The sequence below is a fragment of the Oncorhynchus gorbuscha genome, linkage group LG18 (genome assembly GCF_021184085.1).
Source record: "Oncorhynchus gorbuscha isolate QuinsamMale2020 ecotype Even-year linkage group LG18, OgorEven_v1.0, whole genome shotgun sequence".
Taxonomy (NCBI): domain Eukaryota; kingdom Metazoa; phylum Chordata; class Actinopteri; order Salmoniformes; family Salmonidae; genus Oncorhynchus; species Oncorhynchus gorbuscha.
This window is the reverse complement of record NC_060190.1, coordinates 31,468,269-31,481,230: the sequence shown is the minus strand read 5'-3', so window position 1 is coordinate 31,481,230 and position 12,962 is coordinate 31,468,269. Positions and strand designations below refer to the sequence as shown.

Sequence of the window (12,962 nt, the reverse complement as noted above, 5' to 3'; positions counted from 1 at the left end):
GTTTTGCCTGCTACATTAGTTCTGTTATACTCACAGACATGATTCAAACAGTTTTAGAAACTTCAGAGTGTCTTCAATCCAAATATATTAATAATATGCATACAGTGGGGCAAAAAAAGTATTTAGTCATTCACCAACTGTGCAAGTTCTCCCACTTAAAAAGATGAGAGGCCTGTAATTTTCATCATAGGTACACTTAAACTATGATAGACAAAATGAGAACAAATTTCCAGAAAATCACATTGTAGAATTTTTAATGAATTTATTTGCAAATTATGGTGGAATATAAGTATTTGGTCAATAACAAATGTTTGTCAATACTTTGTTATATAGCCTTTGTTGGCAATGACAGAGGTCAAACATTTTCTGTAAGTCTTCACAAGGTTTTCACACACTGTTGCTGGTATTTTGGCCCATTCCTCCATGCAGATCTCCGCTAGAGCAGTGATGCTTTGGGGCTGTTGCTGGGCAACATGGACTTTCAACTCCCTCATGGCTAAGCCACTCCAGGACCTTGAAATGCTTCTTACGAAGCCACTCCTTCGTTGCCCGGGCGGTGTGTTTGGGATCATTGTCATGCTGAAAAGACCCAGCCACGTTTCATCTTCAATGCCCTTGCTGATGGTAGGCTTCGTTACTTTGGTCCCAGCTCTCTGCAGGTCATTCAAATCAAATCTAATTTTATTTGTCACATACACAAGGTTAGCAGATGTTAGTGGGAGTGTAGCGAAATGCTTGTGCTTCTAGTTCCGACAATGCAGTAATAACCAACAAGTAATCTAGCTAACAATTCCAAAACTACTACCTTATAGACAAAAGTGTAAGGGGATAAAGAATATGTACATAAAGATATTTGAATGAGTGATGGTACAGAGCGGCATAGGCAAGATACAGTAGATGGTATTGAGTGCAGTATATACATATGAGATGAGTATGTAAACAAAGTGGCATTGTTAAAGTGGCTAGTGATACATGTATTACATAAGGATGCAGTAGATGATATAGAGTACAGTATATACGTATACATATGAGATGAATAATGTAGGGTATGTAAACATTATATTAGGTAGCATTGTTTAAAGTGGCTAGTGATATATTTTACATCATTTCCCATCAATTCCCATTATTAAAGTGGCTGGAGTTGAGTCAGTGTGTTGGCAGCAGCCACTCAATGTTAGTGGTGGCTATTTAACTGTCTGATGGCCTTGAGATAGAAGCTGTTTTTCAGTCTCTCGGTCCCAGCTTTGATGCACCTGTACTGACCTCGCCTTCTGGATGAGAGCGGGGTGAACAGGCAGTGGCTCGGGTGGTTGCTGTCCTTGATGATTTTTATGGCCTTCCTGTGACATCGGGTGGTGTAGGTGTCCTAGAGGGCAGGTAGTTTGCCCCCGGTCTGCGTTGTGCAGACCTCACTACCCTCTGGAGAGACTTACGGTTGTGGGCGGAGCAATTGCCGTACCAGGCAGTGATACAGCCCGACAGGATGCTCTCGATTGTGCATCTGTAGAAGTTTGTGAGTGCTTTTGGTGACAAGCCGAATTTCTTCAGCCTCCTGAGGTTGAAGAGGCGCTGCTGCGCCTTCTTCATGATGCTGTCTGTGTGGGTGGACCAATTCAGTTTGTCTGTGATGTGTACGCCGAGGAATTAAAACTTACTACCCTCTCCACTACTGTTCCATCGATGTGGATAGGGGGGTGTTCCCTCTGCTGTTTCCTGAAGTCCACAATCATCTCCTTAGTTTTGTTGACGTTGAGTGTGAGGTTATTTTCCTGACACCACACTCCGAGGGCCCTCACCTCCTCCCTGTAGGCCGTCTCGTCGTTGTTGGTAATCAAGCCTACCACTGTTGTGTCATCCGCAAACTTGATGATTGAGTTGGAGGCGTGCGTGGCCACGCAGTCGTGGGTGAACAGGGAGTACAGGAGAGGGCTCAGAACACACCCTTGTGGGGCCCCAGTGTTGAGGATCAGCGGGGTGGAGATGTTGTTGCCTACCCTCACCACCTGGGGGCGGCCCGTCAGGAAGTCCAGTACCCAGTTGCACAGGGCGGGGTCGAGACCCAGGGTCTCGAGCTTGATGACGAGCTTGGAGGGTACTATGGTGTTGAATGCCGAGCTGTAGTCGATGAACAGCATTCTCACATAGGTATTCCTCTTGTCCAGGTGGGTTAGGGCAGTGTGCAGTGTGGTTGAGATTGCATCGTCGGTGGACCTATTTGGGCGGTAAGCAAATTGGAGTGGGTCTAGGGTGTCAGGTACGGTGGAGGTGATATGGTCCTTGACTAGTCTCTCAAAGCACTTCATGATGTTAGCTCAGTTACCTTAGCTTTCTTGGGAACAGGAACAATGGTGGCCCTCTTGAAGCATGTGGGAACAACAGACTGGGATAGGGATTGATTGAATATGTCTGTAAACACACCAGCCAGCTGGTCTGCGCATGCTCTGAGGGCGCGGCTGGGATGCCGTCTGGACCTGCAGCCTTGCGAGGGTTGACACTTTCCTCACGTCGGCTGCAGTGAAGGAGAGTCTGCATGTTTTAGTTGCGGGCAGTGTCAGTGGCACTGTATTGTCCTCAAAGCGGGCAAAAAAGTTATTTAGTCTGCCTGGGAGGAAGACATCCTGGTCCGTGACGGTGCTGGTTTTCTTTTTGTAATCCGTGATTGACTGTAGACCCTGCCACAAACCTCTTGTGTCTGAGCCGTTGAATTGAGATTCTACTTTGTCTCTATACTGACGCTTAGCTTGTTCGATTGCATTGCGGAGGGAATAGTTACACTGTTTGTATTCGGTCATGTTTCCAGTCACCTTGCCCTGATTAAAAGCAGTGGTCGCGCTTTCAGTTTCACACGAATGCTGCCATCAATCCACGGTTTCTGGTTTGGGAATGTTTTAATCGTTGCTATGGGAACGACATCTTCAACGCACGTTCTAAATGAACTCGCACACCGAATCAGCGTATTCGTCAATGTTGTCGTCTGACGCAATACGGAACATATCCCAGTCCACGTGATGGAAGCAGTCTTGGAGTGTGGAGTCAGATTGGTCGGACCAGCGTTGAACAGACCTCAGCGCGGGAGCTTCTTGTTTAAGTTTCTGTCTGTAGGCAGGGATCAACAAAATGGAGTCGTGGTCATCTTTTCCGAAAGGAGGGCGGGGCAGGGCATTATATGCGTCGCGGAAGTTGGAATAGCAATGATCCAAGGTTTTTCCAGCCCTGGTTGCGCAATCGATATGCTGATAAAATTTAGGGAGTCTTGTTTTCAGATTAGCCTTGTTAAAATCCCCAGCTACAATGAATGCAGCCTCCGGATATATAGTTTCAGTTTGCAAAGAGTCAAATAAAGTTCGTTCAGAGCCATCGATATGTCTGCTTGGGGGGGATATATACGGCTGTGATTATAATCGAAGAGAATTCCCTTGGTAGATAATGCGGTCTACATTTGATTGTGAGGAATTCTAAATCAGGTGAACAGAAGGACTTGAGTTCCTGTATGTTGTTTTGGCCACACCACGTCACGTTAACCATAAAGCATACGCCCCCGCCCCTCTCCTTACCAGAAAGATGTTTGTTTCTGTCGGCGCGATGCGTGGAGAAACCAGCTGGCTGCAACGTCTCCGATAGAGTCTCTCCAGTGAGCCATGTTTCCGTGAAGCAAAGAACGTTACAGTCTCTGATGTCCCTCTGGAATGCTACCCTTGCTCGGATTTCATCAACCTTGTTGTCAAGAGACTGGACATTGGCGAGGAGAATGCTAGGGAGTGGTGCACGATGTGCCCGTCTCCGGAGTCTGACCAGAAGACCGCTTCGTTTTCCCCTTTTTCGAAGTCGTTTTTTTAGGGTCGCCGGCTGGGATCCATTCCATTGTCCTGGGTGAAAGGCAGAACACAGGGTCCGCTTCGCGAAAGTCATATTCTTGGTCGTACTGATGGTGAGTTGACGCTGCTCTTATGTTCAGTAGTTCTTCTCGACTGTATGTAATGAAACCTAAGATGACCTGGGGTACCAATGTAAGAAATAAAACGTAAAAAAACAAAAAACTGCATAGTTTCCTAGGAACGCGAAGCGAGGCGGCCATCTCTGTCGGCTCTAGGTCCCCCTGTGTGGTTCTGGGATTTTTGCTCACCGTTCTTGTGATCATTTTGACCCCACGGGGTGAGATCTTGCGTGGAGCCCCAGATCGAGGGAGATTATCAGTGGTCTTGTATGTCTACCATTTCCTAATAATTGCTCCCACAGTTGATTTCTTCAAACCATGCTGCTTACCTATTGCAGATTCAGTCTTCCCAGCCTGGTGCAGGTCTACAATTTTGTTTCTGGTGTCCTTTGACAGCTCTTTGGTCTTGGCCAAAGTGGAGTTTGGAGTGTGACTGTTTGAGGTTGTGGACAGGTGTATTTTATACTGATAACAAGTTCAAACAGGTGCCATTAATACAGGTAACGAGTGGAGGACAGAGGAGCCTCTCAAAGAAGAAGTTACATGTCTGTGAGAGCCAGAAATCTTGCTTGTTTGTAGGTGACCAAATACTTATTTTCCACCATAATTTGCAAATTAATTAATTTAAAAAATCTTACAATGTGATTCTGGATTTTTGTTTCTCATTTTGTCTGTCATAGTTGAAGTGTTCCTATGATAAATTACAGGCCTCTCATCTTTTTAAGTGGGAGAACTTGCACAATTGGTGGCTGACTAAATACTTTTTTGCCCCACTGTGTCTTATATTCTGGGGATGAGTAGCAGGAAGTTGAATTTGGGCAAGCTATTTATCCAAAAGTGAAAATGCTGCCCCCTATCCCGAAGAAGTTATAGAAACATACTTTATTTTACCCATTTCTCAAAACGTCTCAATTTCAGGAAACTAGAATAGAATACATTCTGGTGTGCAAGACCTCGGTGTCCGCGACGTAGCTGGTTTTCCCCTTTGTAGTCCGTGATTGTCTGTAGACCCTGCCACATACGGATCGGTTGAATTGCGACTCCACTTGGTCTCTATACTGACACTTGCCTGTTTGATTGCCTTACAGGGTTAATAACTACACTGTTTGTAATCGGCCATATTCCCAGTCACCTTGCCATGCAAATGTGGTGGGTCGAGCTTTCAGTTTTGCGGGAATGCTACCATCTATCCATGGTTTCTGGTTTGAGTAGGATTTAATAGTCATAGTGGGTACAACATCTCCTATACACTTCCTGATAAATTCAGTCACCGTATAAGTGTATTCGTCAATGTTATTCTCGGTGTCACGACTTCTGCCAAAGTCGGTTCCTCTCCTTGTTCGGGCGGTGTTCGGCGGTCAACATCACTGGTCTTCTAGCCATCATCGATCTATTTTTCATGTTCCATTTGATTTGTCTTGTTGTCTTTTGGGGGAATTGTTTTCCTCATATGTCCGTACTACTTCTGAACAACATAGCAAACACACTTGAATTCTGATGGCACACCTCTCTTTGAAGAGGCGAGCTCCATCGTGGATCACTTTGGTCTCACACTGCTCCTTCCTGCACATAGGACAGCACTTCCTGCCTGAAAACCTCCCAAAGGCCTGCAGACAGGCTCTGTGAAACACATGAGAGCAGGAGAGGAAAACCTGAGTCTGTAAGCAAAACTCCTCCATGCAGATCACACAGGGCTGCCTGGAGTCCCCTTCATGAATAGGCCTCGACCCGACTCCATTCATCTACCTTCAGTTTCCTGTCCGGGGACTGCACCAAACCCAATTTCTGGGCCAATGTCAGTGGTGGAGCTGCTGGGTCAAGCACATACTCTTTCTCCTCTCCATCGTGTTGCTGGGTCCCTTTCTGTTTCACAGGTCCATGGTTCCGTTTGCAGTGTGTTTGTGGAGGCTCTTAAGCACCATCTTGTTTTCACAGGGTCACACAGTGACAAATTCTGAAGCAGTAAGTTTCGTGCCATATGGTCTTGAAGAGCAACTGAGGTAATTGCTAACTTTCCACTGGTTGCTTTTGAGTTCAAGCCTTCCGCATTGTGACCTGTTGTAGGTAGTGTTTGTATGGTTGTGACTTAGTAACCAAGGAGGCAGTCCTCCATTACCTCTACATCCTAACAAGTTCCTTAATCAATTGAAACCAGGTGAGTGCGACAACCAGACAAAACAAATGGAACATGAAAAATAGATTGATGATGGCTAGAAGACCAGTGATGTCGACCGCCGAACACCGCCCGAACAAGGAGAGGAACCGACTTCGGTAGAAGTCGTGACACTCGGAGGCTACCCGGAACATATCCCAGTTCGCGTGATCAAAACAATCTTGAAGCGTGAATTCCAATTGGTCACATTGAATAGTCCTTAGCATGGGTACTTCCTTTTTGAGTTTCTGCCTATAGGAAGGGAGGATCAAAATGGAATAGTGATCAGATTTGCCGAAGAGAGGGCGGGGGAGGGTCTTGTAGATATCTCAGAAGGTGGAGTAGCAGTGGTCGAGTGTTTTATCAGTGCAAGTGCTACAGTCAATGTGTTGATAGAACTTGCTTTGTTAAAATCCCCAGCTACAATAAATGCAGCATCAGGATATGTGGTTCCAGTTTGCATAAAGTCCACTGAAGTTCTTTGAGTGCCATCATGGTATCAGCTTGAGGGGGTATATGCACAACTGTGACTATAAATCGGTTAAACAAATCAAAATACATTTTATAATTGAGATTCTTCAAAGTAGCTACCCTTTGCCTTGATCACAACTTTGCACAGTCTTGGCATTCTCTCAATCAGCTTCATGAGGTAGTCACCTGAAATGCATTTTAATTAACAGGTGTGCTTTGTTAAGGTAATTTGTTGAATTTCTTCCTTCTTTAAATGTGTTTGAGCCAGTCAGTTGTGTTTGAGCCAGTCAGTTGCCCTATTTGGTGAAAGACCAATTCCATATTATGGCAAAAACAGCTTAAATTAGCAAAGAGAAATTACAGTCCATCATTACTTTAAGACATGAAGGTCCGTCAATCCAGAAAATGTCAAGAACTTTGAAAGTTTCTTCAAGTGCAGTCACAAAAACCATCAAGTGCTATTTAGAAACTGTCTCTCATGAGGAACACTACAGGAAAGGAAGACCCAGAGTTATCATTACTGCAGAGTTACCAGCCTTAGAAATTGCAGCCCAAATAAATGCTTCACAGAGTTCAAGTAACACATCTCAACATCAACTGTTCAGAGGACACTGCATGAATCAGGCCTTCATCATCTAATTGCTCCAAAGAAACTACTACTCATGTACTCAAAGGGCCAATAGATGGATACATCAGTCCCAAACCGTACCTTGGTTACCTTTTTGAGTCAAAGGCAGCTGAGCTCCACCTTGTGCCTTCAGGATGAAAACAATGTCCGAAAGCGGTGTGTAGCCTTCACCATCTCCCTCACTAATGAGTTGAGGGTGAGACTGCCAGACAAGATCAAAGCATTGCAGTACATGTTAGTTTTCAATATTTAGGAAACTCTAAAGCACAATAAGAGCCCTGGAGAAATAAACAAGATTGTCCAGCAATGGCGTGCCATCCATCTTAGTAAATGGAATGAGACAAAAACACACTGGGCTTCTGGAGTGAGATTTGGAAGTTCAGGGATGCAGCTGATATCAACCCATTTCAAGAACTTGCCATAGCTGCTGTGTCTGTGTTGTCCTTGCCACACTCGAATGCTGATGTCGAGAGTGTTCAGCCAGATGAGTGTGGTAAAAAGCAAACTTAGAAATCGGATGTCCTTGCAGACCCTTAACTCCATCCTGTAGATTTGATATGGACTGAAGCTGTCTGGTGAGGCTTGCTATGAGCACCAGCTGCCTGATAATGTTTTGCAGCTTTTTGGCACATCAGCTGCTTACTCATTTAAGTCAGCCCCCTCAGTTACTGAACCTGTCATAGAGAGCCTTGACCAAAATGACAATGACCCACTCTTTCTGTGAGCCAGCACAACGTGTGCGTGTGTGGAGGGAGGTCTGAAAAAAACCCCAATTAATCTGAATTAGGGCCAGACTAGTTACTATAATTTTCTCACATTGACAGTTTTTTCTATTGTCTCTTTTTGGTCCATTTAGATTGTAAACAAAAAATGTCATGGTTAAAAAATGTCATGTTTTACTGTGACTTGTTGTAGGCTCCTAAGTGGACCATAAGGTTAAAAACCAAACCAAATTAAGAAAACTAAACAAAAATGAAATAAACTAAGTAACTCTGCCAGAGTGTCTCTTTTGGGTCACTTTTGCCGGTCCCAAGCCCGGATAAAGGAGGATTGGAATTATGACATAAGAAAGAAAAAAACGACAGAAGAAAGTTAATTTGTAGTTCTAAATGTACTTAGGGTGTTTTTTACTCACTTTTTTGTCTATCCCACAACGTTATTCCTCTCTCCTACAGTGTCCATCACAATTACATGCTTGGCCAATTATGCAAATTAGGTGATGGCGTCATTTAGCGACTTCTAGTGACTTTTAGGACTTCCAATAGCTACTTTCCTTACCGAGGAGTTGGCAACACTGACAGCAAGGTGAACGATGCACCACACATGGCCTAGCCTACATCAGAAAATATCACCATCCCATAGACAGGTTCTATAGCCAACGTACTAGCCAAGTCTCCCTCTTTTGCTCAGAGAAAAACAGTTTATTCTAGCCGTTATTGTTCAAAAGATATGACCCATAATACCAGCGCTATATATTTGTTATTTCTATTGTGCATTGGCAGGCTGTTCTTATAATTATAATATACTAGGCTACTTGCGAACTGGACTGTTAACCATTTTGTTGAGGCTACACCTTGTTCAGTCATGTGACCACATTAACTAGCTGTAGCTAACAACCTAGGGCACATTTAGCAGGACGCAACGTTTTGGAACGTTCAGATATGGCTGTGCTCCATTGCAAAACTGACCCTATAATGCAAACATTTGGTGGCAAAGAAGGAAAAGAAAATGGATCGCAAACAATGACTAAATCCCTCTTGCCACTATACTATATCTGACTGGGTAAATAACTTTACATCGAGTTAATTTGGACCCAGTGACAAGACTCGAGCACATTGACTCGGACTTCCGCCATAGCAACTTGGATTCTGGGCACAGGGGACTTGGGACTCGATTTGGACTCTAGGTTTTGTGACTTGACTACATCACTGGGCGAAACAGTCAATAGCCACTGTTCTACTTTTGTGTCAATGTGTCTGCAGCATCTGTGGATTGCTTAGGTACATTGCGGCATCATCTGATGATTATGCTGCTGCCTCGCTGCGCTTCTGCGTCTTTGTTTTATATGTAATGTGCGATAACTAACTATGTAGGCTGAATAAGGAATTTACATGGCCAGATAATTTGTATATATTCTTATACTGTGTTTCTCACATTTCTGCTGTAGGTAAGATAATAGGAAGTGATGCAGAAAACATGTTGGTAGGACAAGGCTATGCATGTTTGTGCTCATGGAATTCAGTTATTTATGTTTACTATAGGTTGAGGCAATACAAATGTGATGTAACTCAAAAAGGGCATGAAAGACTAAAATGGTCCACTCTTTTTGTAATTTTGACACTAAGACTAAATCATTCTTTTACATGACAAGAATCTGTCTAAGACTTAAGGGTATTTTAGTCACAATAACTAAGTAGACTAAATCTTTTTTTTTTAAGTACAAAAATGAACACTCACTTCCTTCACAATAGCGCTGCTCCCACAAAGCATGAATGCCCTGACTTCTGCGGTGGCTGTATCACTGTAAATGCTGCAAGGCCAACGCAGACGTCGGATTGACCACAGCAGTGCCTTTTTAAGCTGATCAAGCTGAAATGACAGCTGTTACATATCACTCTATGATATAGCTAATTTGACAAATGAGGTTGTGACTTCAGATATACTTTGGCAACCCACATGAATTTGAGACGCAGTCACAGCTAGATGTAACCCAGCACTTCAGTTCTAACCCACTGGGCACAGACGTCAATTCAACTTCTATTCCACGTTGGTTAAATGTAATTTAATTGAAATGACGTGAAAACATTGATTCAACTATTTAGTGTGAAGCATTCATATGAATTAGTCAGAGGAAATGCCAGTGTGTGTTCAAACACTGACATCATTTAAATGCAGAGAGGAAAGACTAAATAGGGGCTGAGGTGCTCAAATAAATATTTAATTCCTAACAGAGAAAGAGTGGAGAAGCCACCACTGTTGGTAAAGTGGAATGAGCAATGGGTAACTGTATGATGAAACACTGTCACACAATAGTAATTATATACTAATTAGTATCTGCAGTTTATTCCAGACCATTTATTCCTGAAAAAAAAAAACTTTTCCTCACAAGGTTAATTAATTTGGTCTATGCGCTGGTAAAGTAAACATTTCCATTAGTTAGTTTTTTTACTAGACTTCAAGATTTTATAAACAACTTCATGAAAATATAGTAATTTAAGATGTTCATTAAATTACATGCATATTTGGTTCTACATTATGCCTTTTATAGAAGGCATTTGATTGCATTTCATACTGTGGTGAAGCTGTGGGACAGCATGTAATGGAGGATGTCACCAAAGCATGAACTAATTGCTCACACCTGTGCCTGCTTGCAAATCTCTGCCTAGGAAACTGATAAAAGGCAGTGCTGAGAGCACAGACAGGTCTGTTTTGGTCATGTACCAAGTGTTTACAGAAAAGACCATTGCTGTCATAAAAGTGATGAATAAGTGATATGTTGCAATTGCGGTGGGAACCATATGCAGCAGCTGTGAAAAGGGTTGAGGGTTTGAATAGTGCATCAGAGGTGTCCATGGTGGTGGATAGGCCTACACTGCAGGCTGCAGGGGTTGCCTTTCACTAGCAGGATCTTTCCATTTTAAAGGTTAAGACTTTGGCCTTTATAGTTAAATAATGGCAGCGCTTCCTGGACCTGAAAGATTTACATGGATTATTGGCACAAGCCGTAACACCTTCAGGTCGTAGAGCCTGAGAAGGGAGATATGGAGAATTAAAAGGAAGAAGTGGGAGTTTTGTTTGTTTTGGCAATGTACTATTGCTATTAGGGTGGATTAAGTTAGTTACCCTATTATGTATGGATTTATTTTTCTAGGGGGGGGTTCTAACCCGTCCAGCTGGTGGCGGCAATACATCTTTTTGGGTTGTAGTAAGCCATAAAACCCACAGAAGAAGCAGGCAGGTCTGGGTGGGGGAGCTGTGCTTTGAACATTGCGCTTGTAGCTTTGGCAAGTATCTGTATTGCATTCACCTTAACAGGGGGAGGTTGTTGTTTGCTGCTGGGTAGGGCAGCTGGCGACAAAGACAAGTAGTAAGGTGGAATTTGGGGAACCAGATAAGATAGTGGTGCTACGAGTTTGAGCCATCTCCCCTACTTTTGGGAACAGACCGCTCTGTGTGTTGTAGCATGCTCTTCAACATGGAAATTAATTAGCTAAGCTTAATCAGTGTTTGTAAACAGAGCGCACTGTGAGTAGTGTGCTCCTCTATTCTACATAATTAATCAGGCCAAAACCTACAGTGATCACCCTGAATCTGAGTACAGCCTAGTTGTTCCTGTCCAGTGTGTGGCCTATTCAGTGCACCATGGATAGGTATCCACTGTTGGTCTGCCACACCGACCGGCGCAAGGGTGGTGCACACTCCCAGACCCCATGGGGGGTCCCGTCAGCTGGGAGAGCTAAGTGTTTTTAAATGTTCAATGTTATGTCTATGTCCTCTTTCATTGGCCTAGTCTTGTTAAATGTTTCTAGAATGTATAGTTTTCTAAATACAGTGCAGGTTATGTGGGGCGGACAGAACAGCGTTTCCAGACTGCGTCGCTCAGTGGGTGGGGGGGGGTTCTATGACTTTATTATCATGTGTGGGTCTCTGAACCGTGTGTAGGCTATTATGCTTTATTATCATGTGTGGGTCTCTGAACCGTGTGTAGGCTATTATGCCCCTGTGTTCAGTGAATTTGCATGTTTGCACAATAATAGTGTGTCATTGGTGTAATATTGGTTTTGTGGAGAAAGGACCAGGCAGGAGACGGGAGTACAGTTAGTTTTGTTTAGTCTAAACCTCTTGTGCTCTACAGCCCCCGGCACAATAGTGCGCATGTGCATTTCCTGTTAGGTGTAGTAACGTAATACTGCCGTAATACATAACTGCTTAGTAACAGCATAGTAACTAATATAAACATATGTATATCACAGATACTACACTCCTCCCCCATAGTGTTTAACCCAGAGAACAAGGTAAATATGTTAGGGAACTACTAATGCAATAGCTGAACAATGCATTCTTAAACATTTTTCAACTATTGGGTTGAAGCAGACTTTTCAGAACCCAGCACAAATCCAGCGGATTATTCTGCCCCGAAGATGGAATTTGTGTCCTAATAACTAACCCAGGTAATGTTCTTTTTTATTTCCTTTTATCTAGGAAATATTAGTGTTTTGTTTTACTGTCTGTTACCTCCTGAAACAGGTCAAGCTTTTGAGGTGTCCTTCGCTGTCGAATAGGATATCTCCGCTCCTCCTGGGCTTCTGGTGGTGGGCCCGTACGTCCACAGTCAGGAGCATAGTCCTGGGGGTCGTTATTGTTATTGTTCTCTCGGCATGTCTCTGCTGGAGCGTTGGACGTAGCTGATGATCCACATGAATGTTGACATGGCGATGACCAATTTGGACTTGGTAAGTCAAAGGTCCTCTACGTTGCAAGATCACACCTGAGTTCCACAGGCACTTGGAGTGTCTGAAATCGCGTCCCTTCACCCTCTCTTCCTCTTTGAATTCTCTGACAGTCTTTGAGTGTCTGTCATGAGCTTTCTTCTGCTGTAGCTTCTGCTTTGCTACAATGCTTGATTAGTCTGGTTTCAACAACGTCAGATGGGTACGTGGTTGGAGTTTCAGAAACAGTTCAGCTGGTGTACATTCCGTTACTGTGTGTGGTGTGTTAAGTAAGTAAACAGGAATCAGGGAAGCTTTTGGTGGGTGGGCACAGACTGAACCTCGAGT

General features: G+C 43.7%; 1 pseudogene; it reads right to left on the bottom strand.

The window, feature by feature from the left end:
• Window positions 1-5,324: 5,324 nt before the first annotated feature.
• Window positions 5,325-12,527, bottom strand: LOC124004139 (annotated as a pseudogene).
• Window positions 12,528-12,962: the final 435 nt, after the last annotated feature.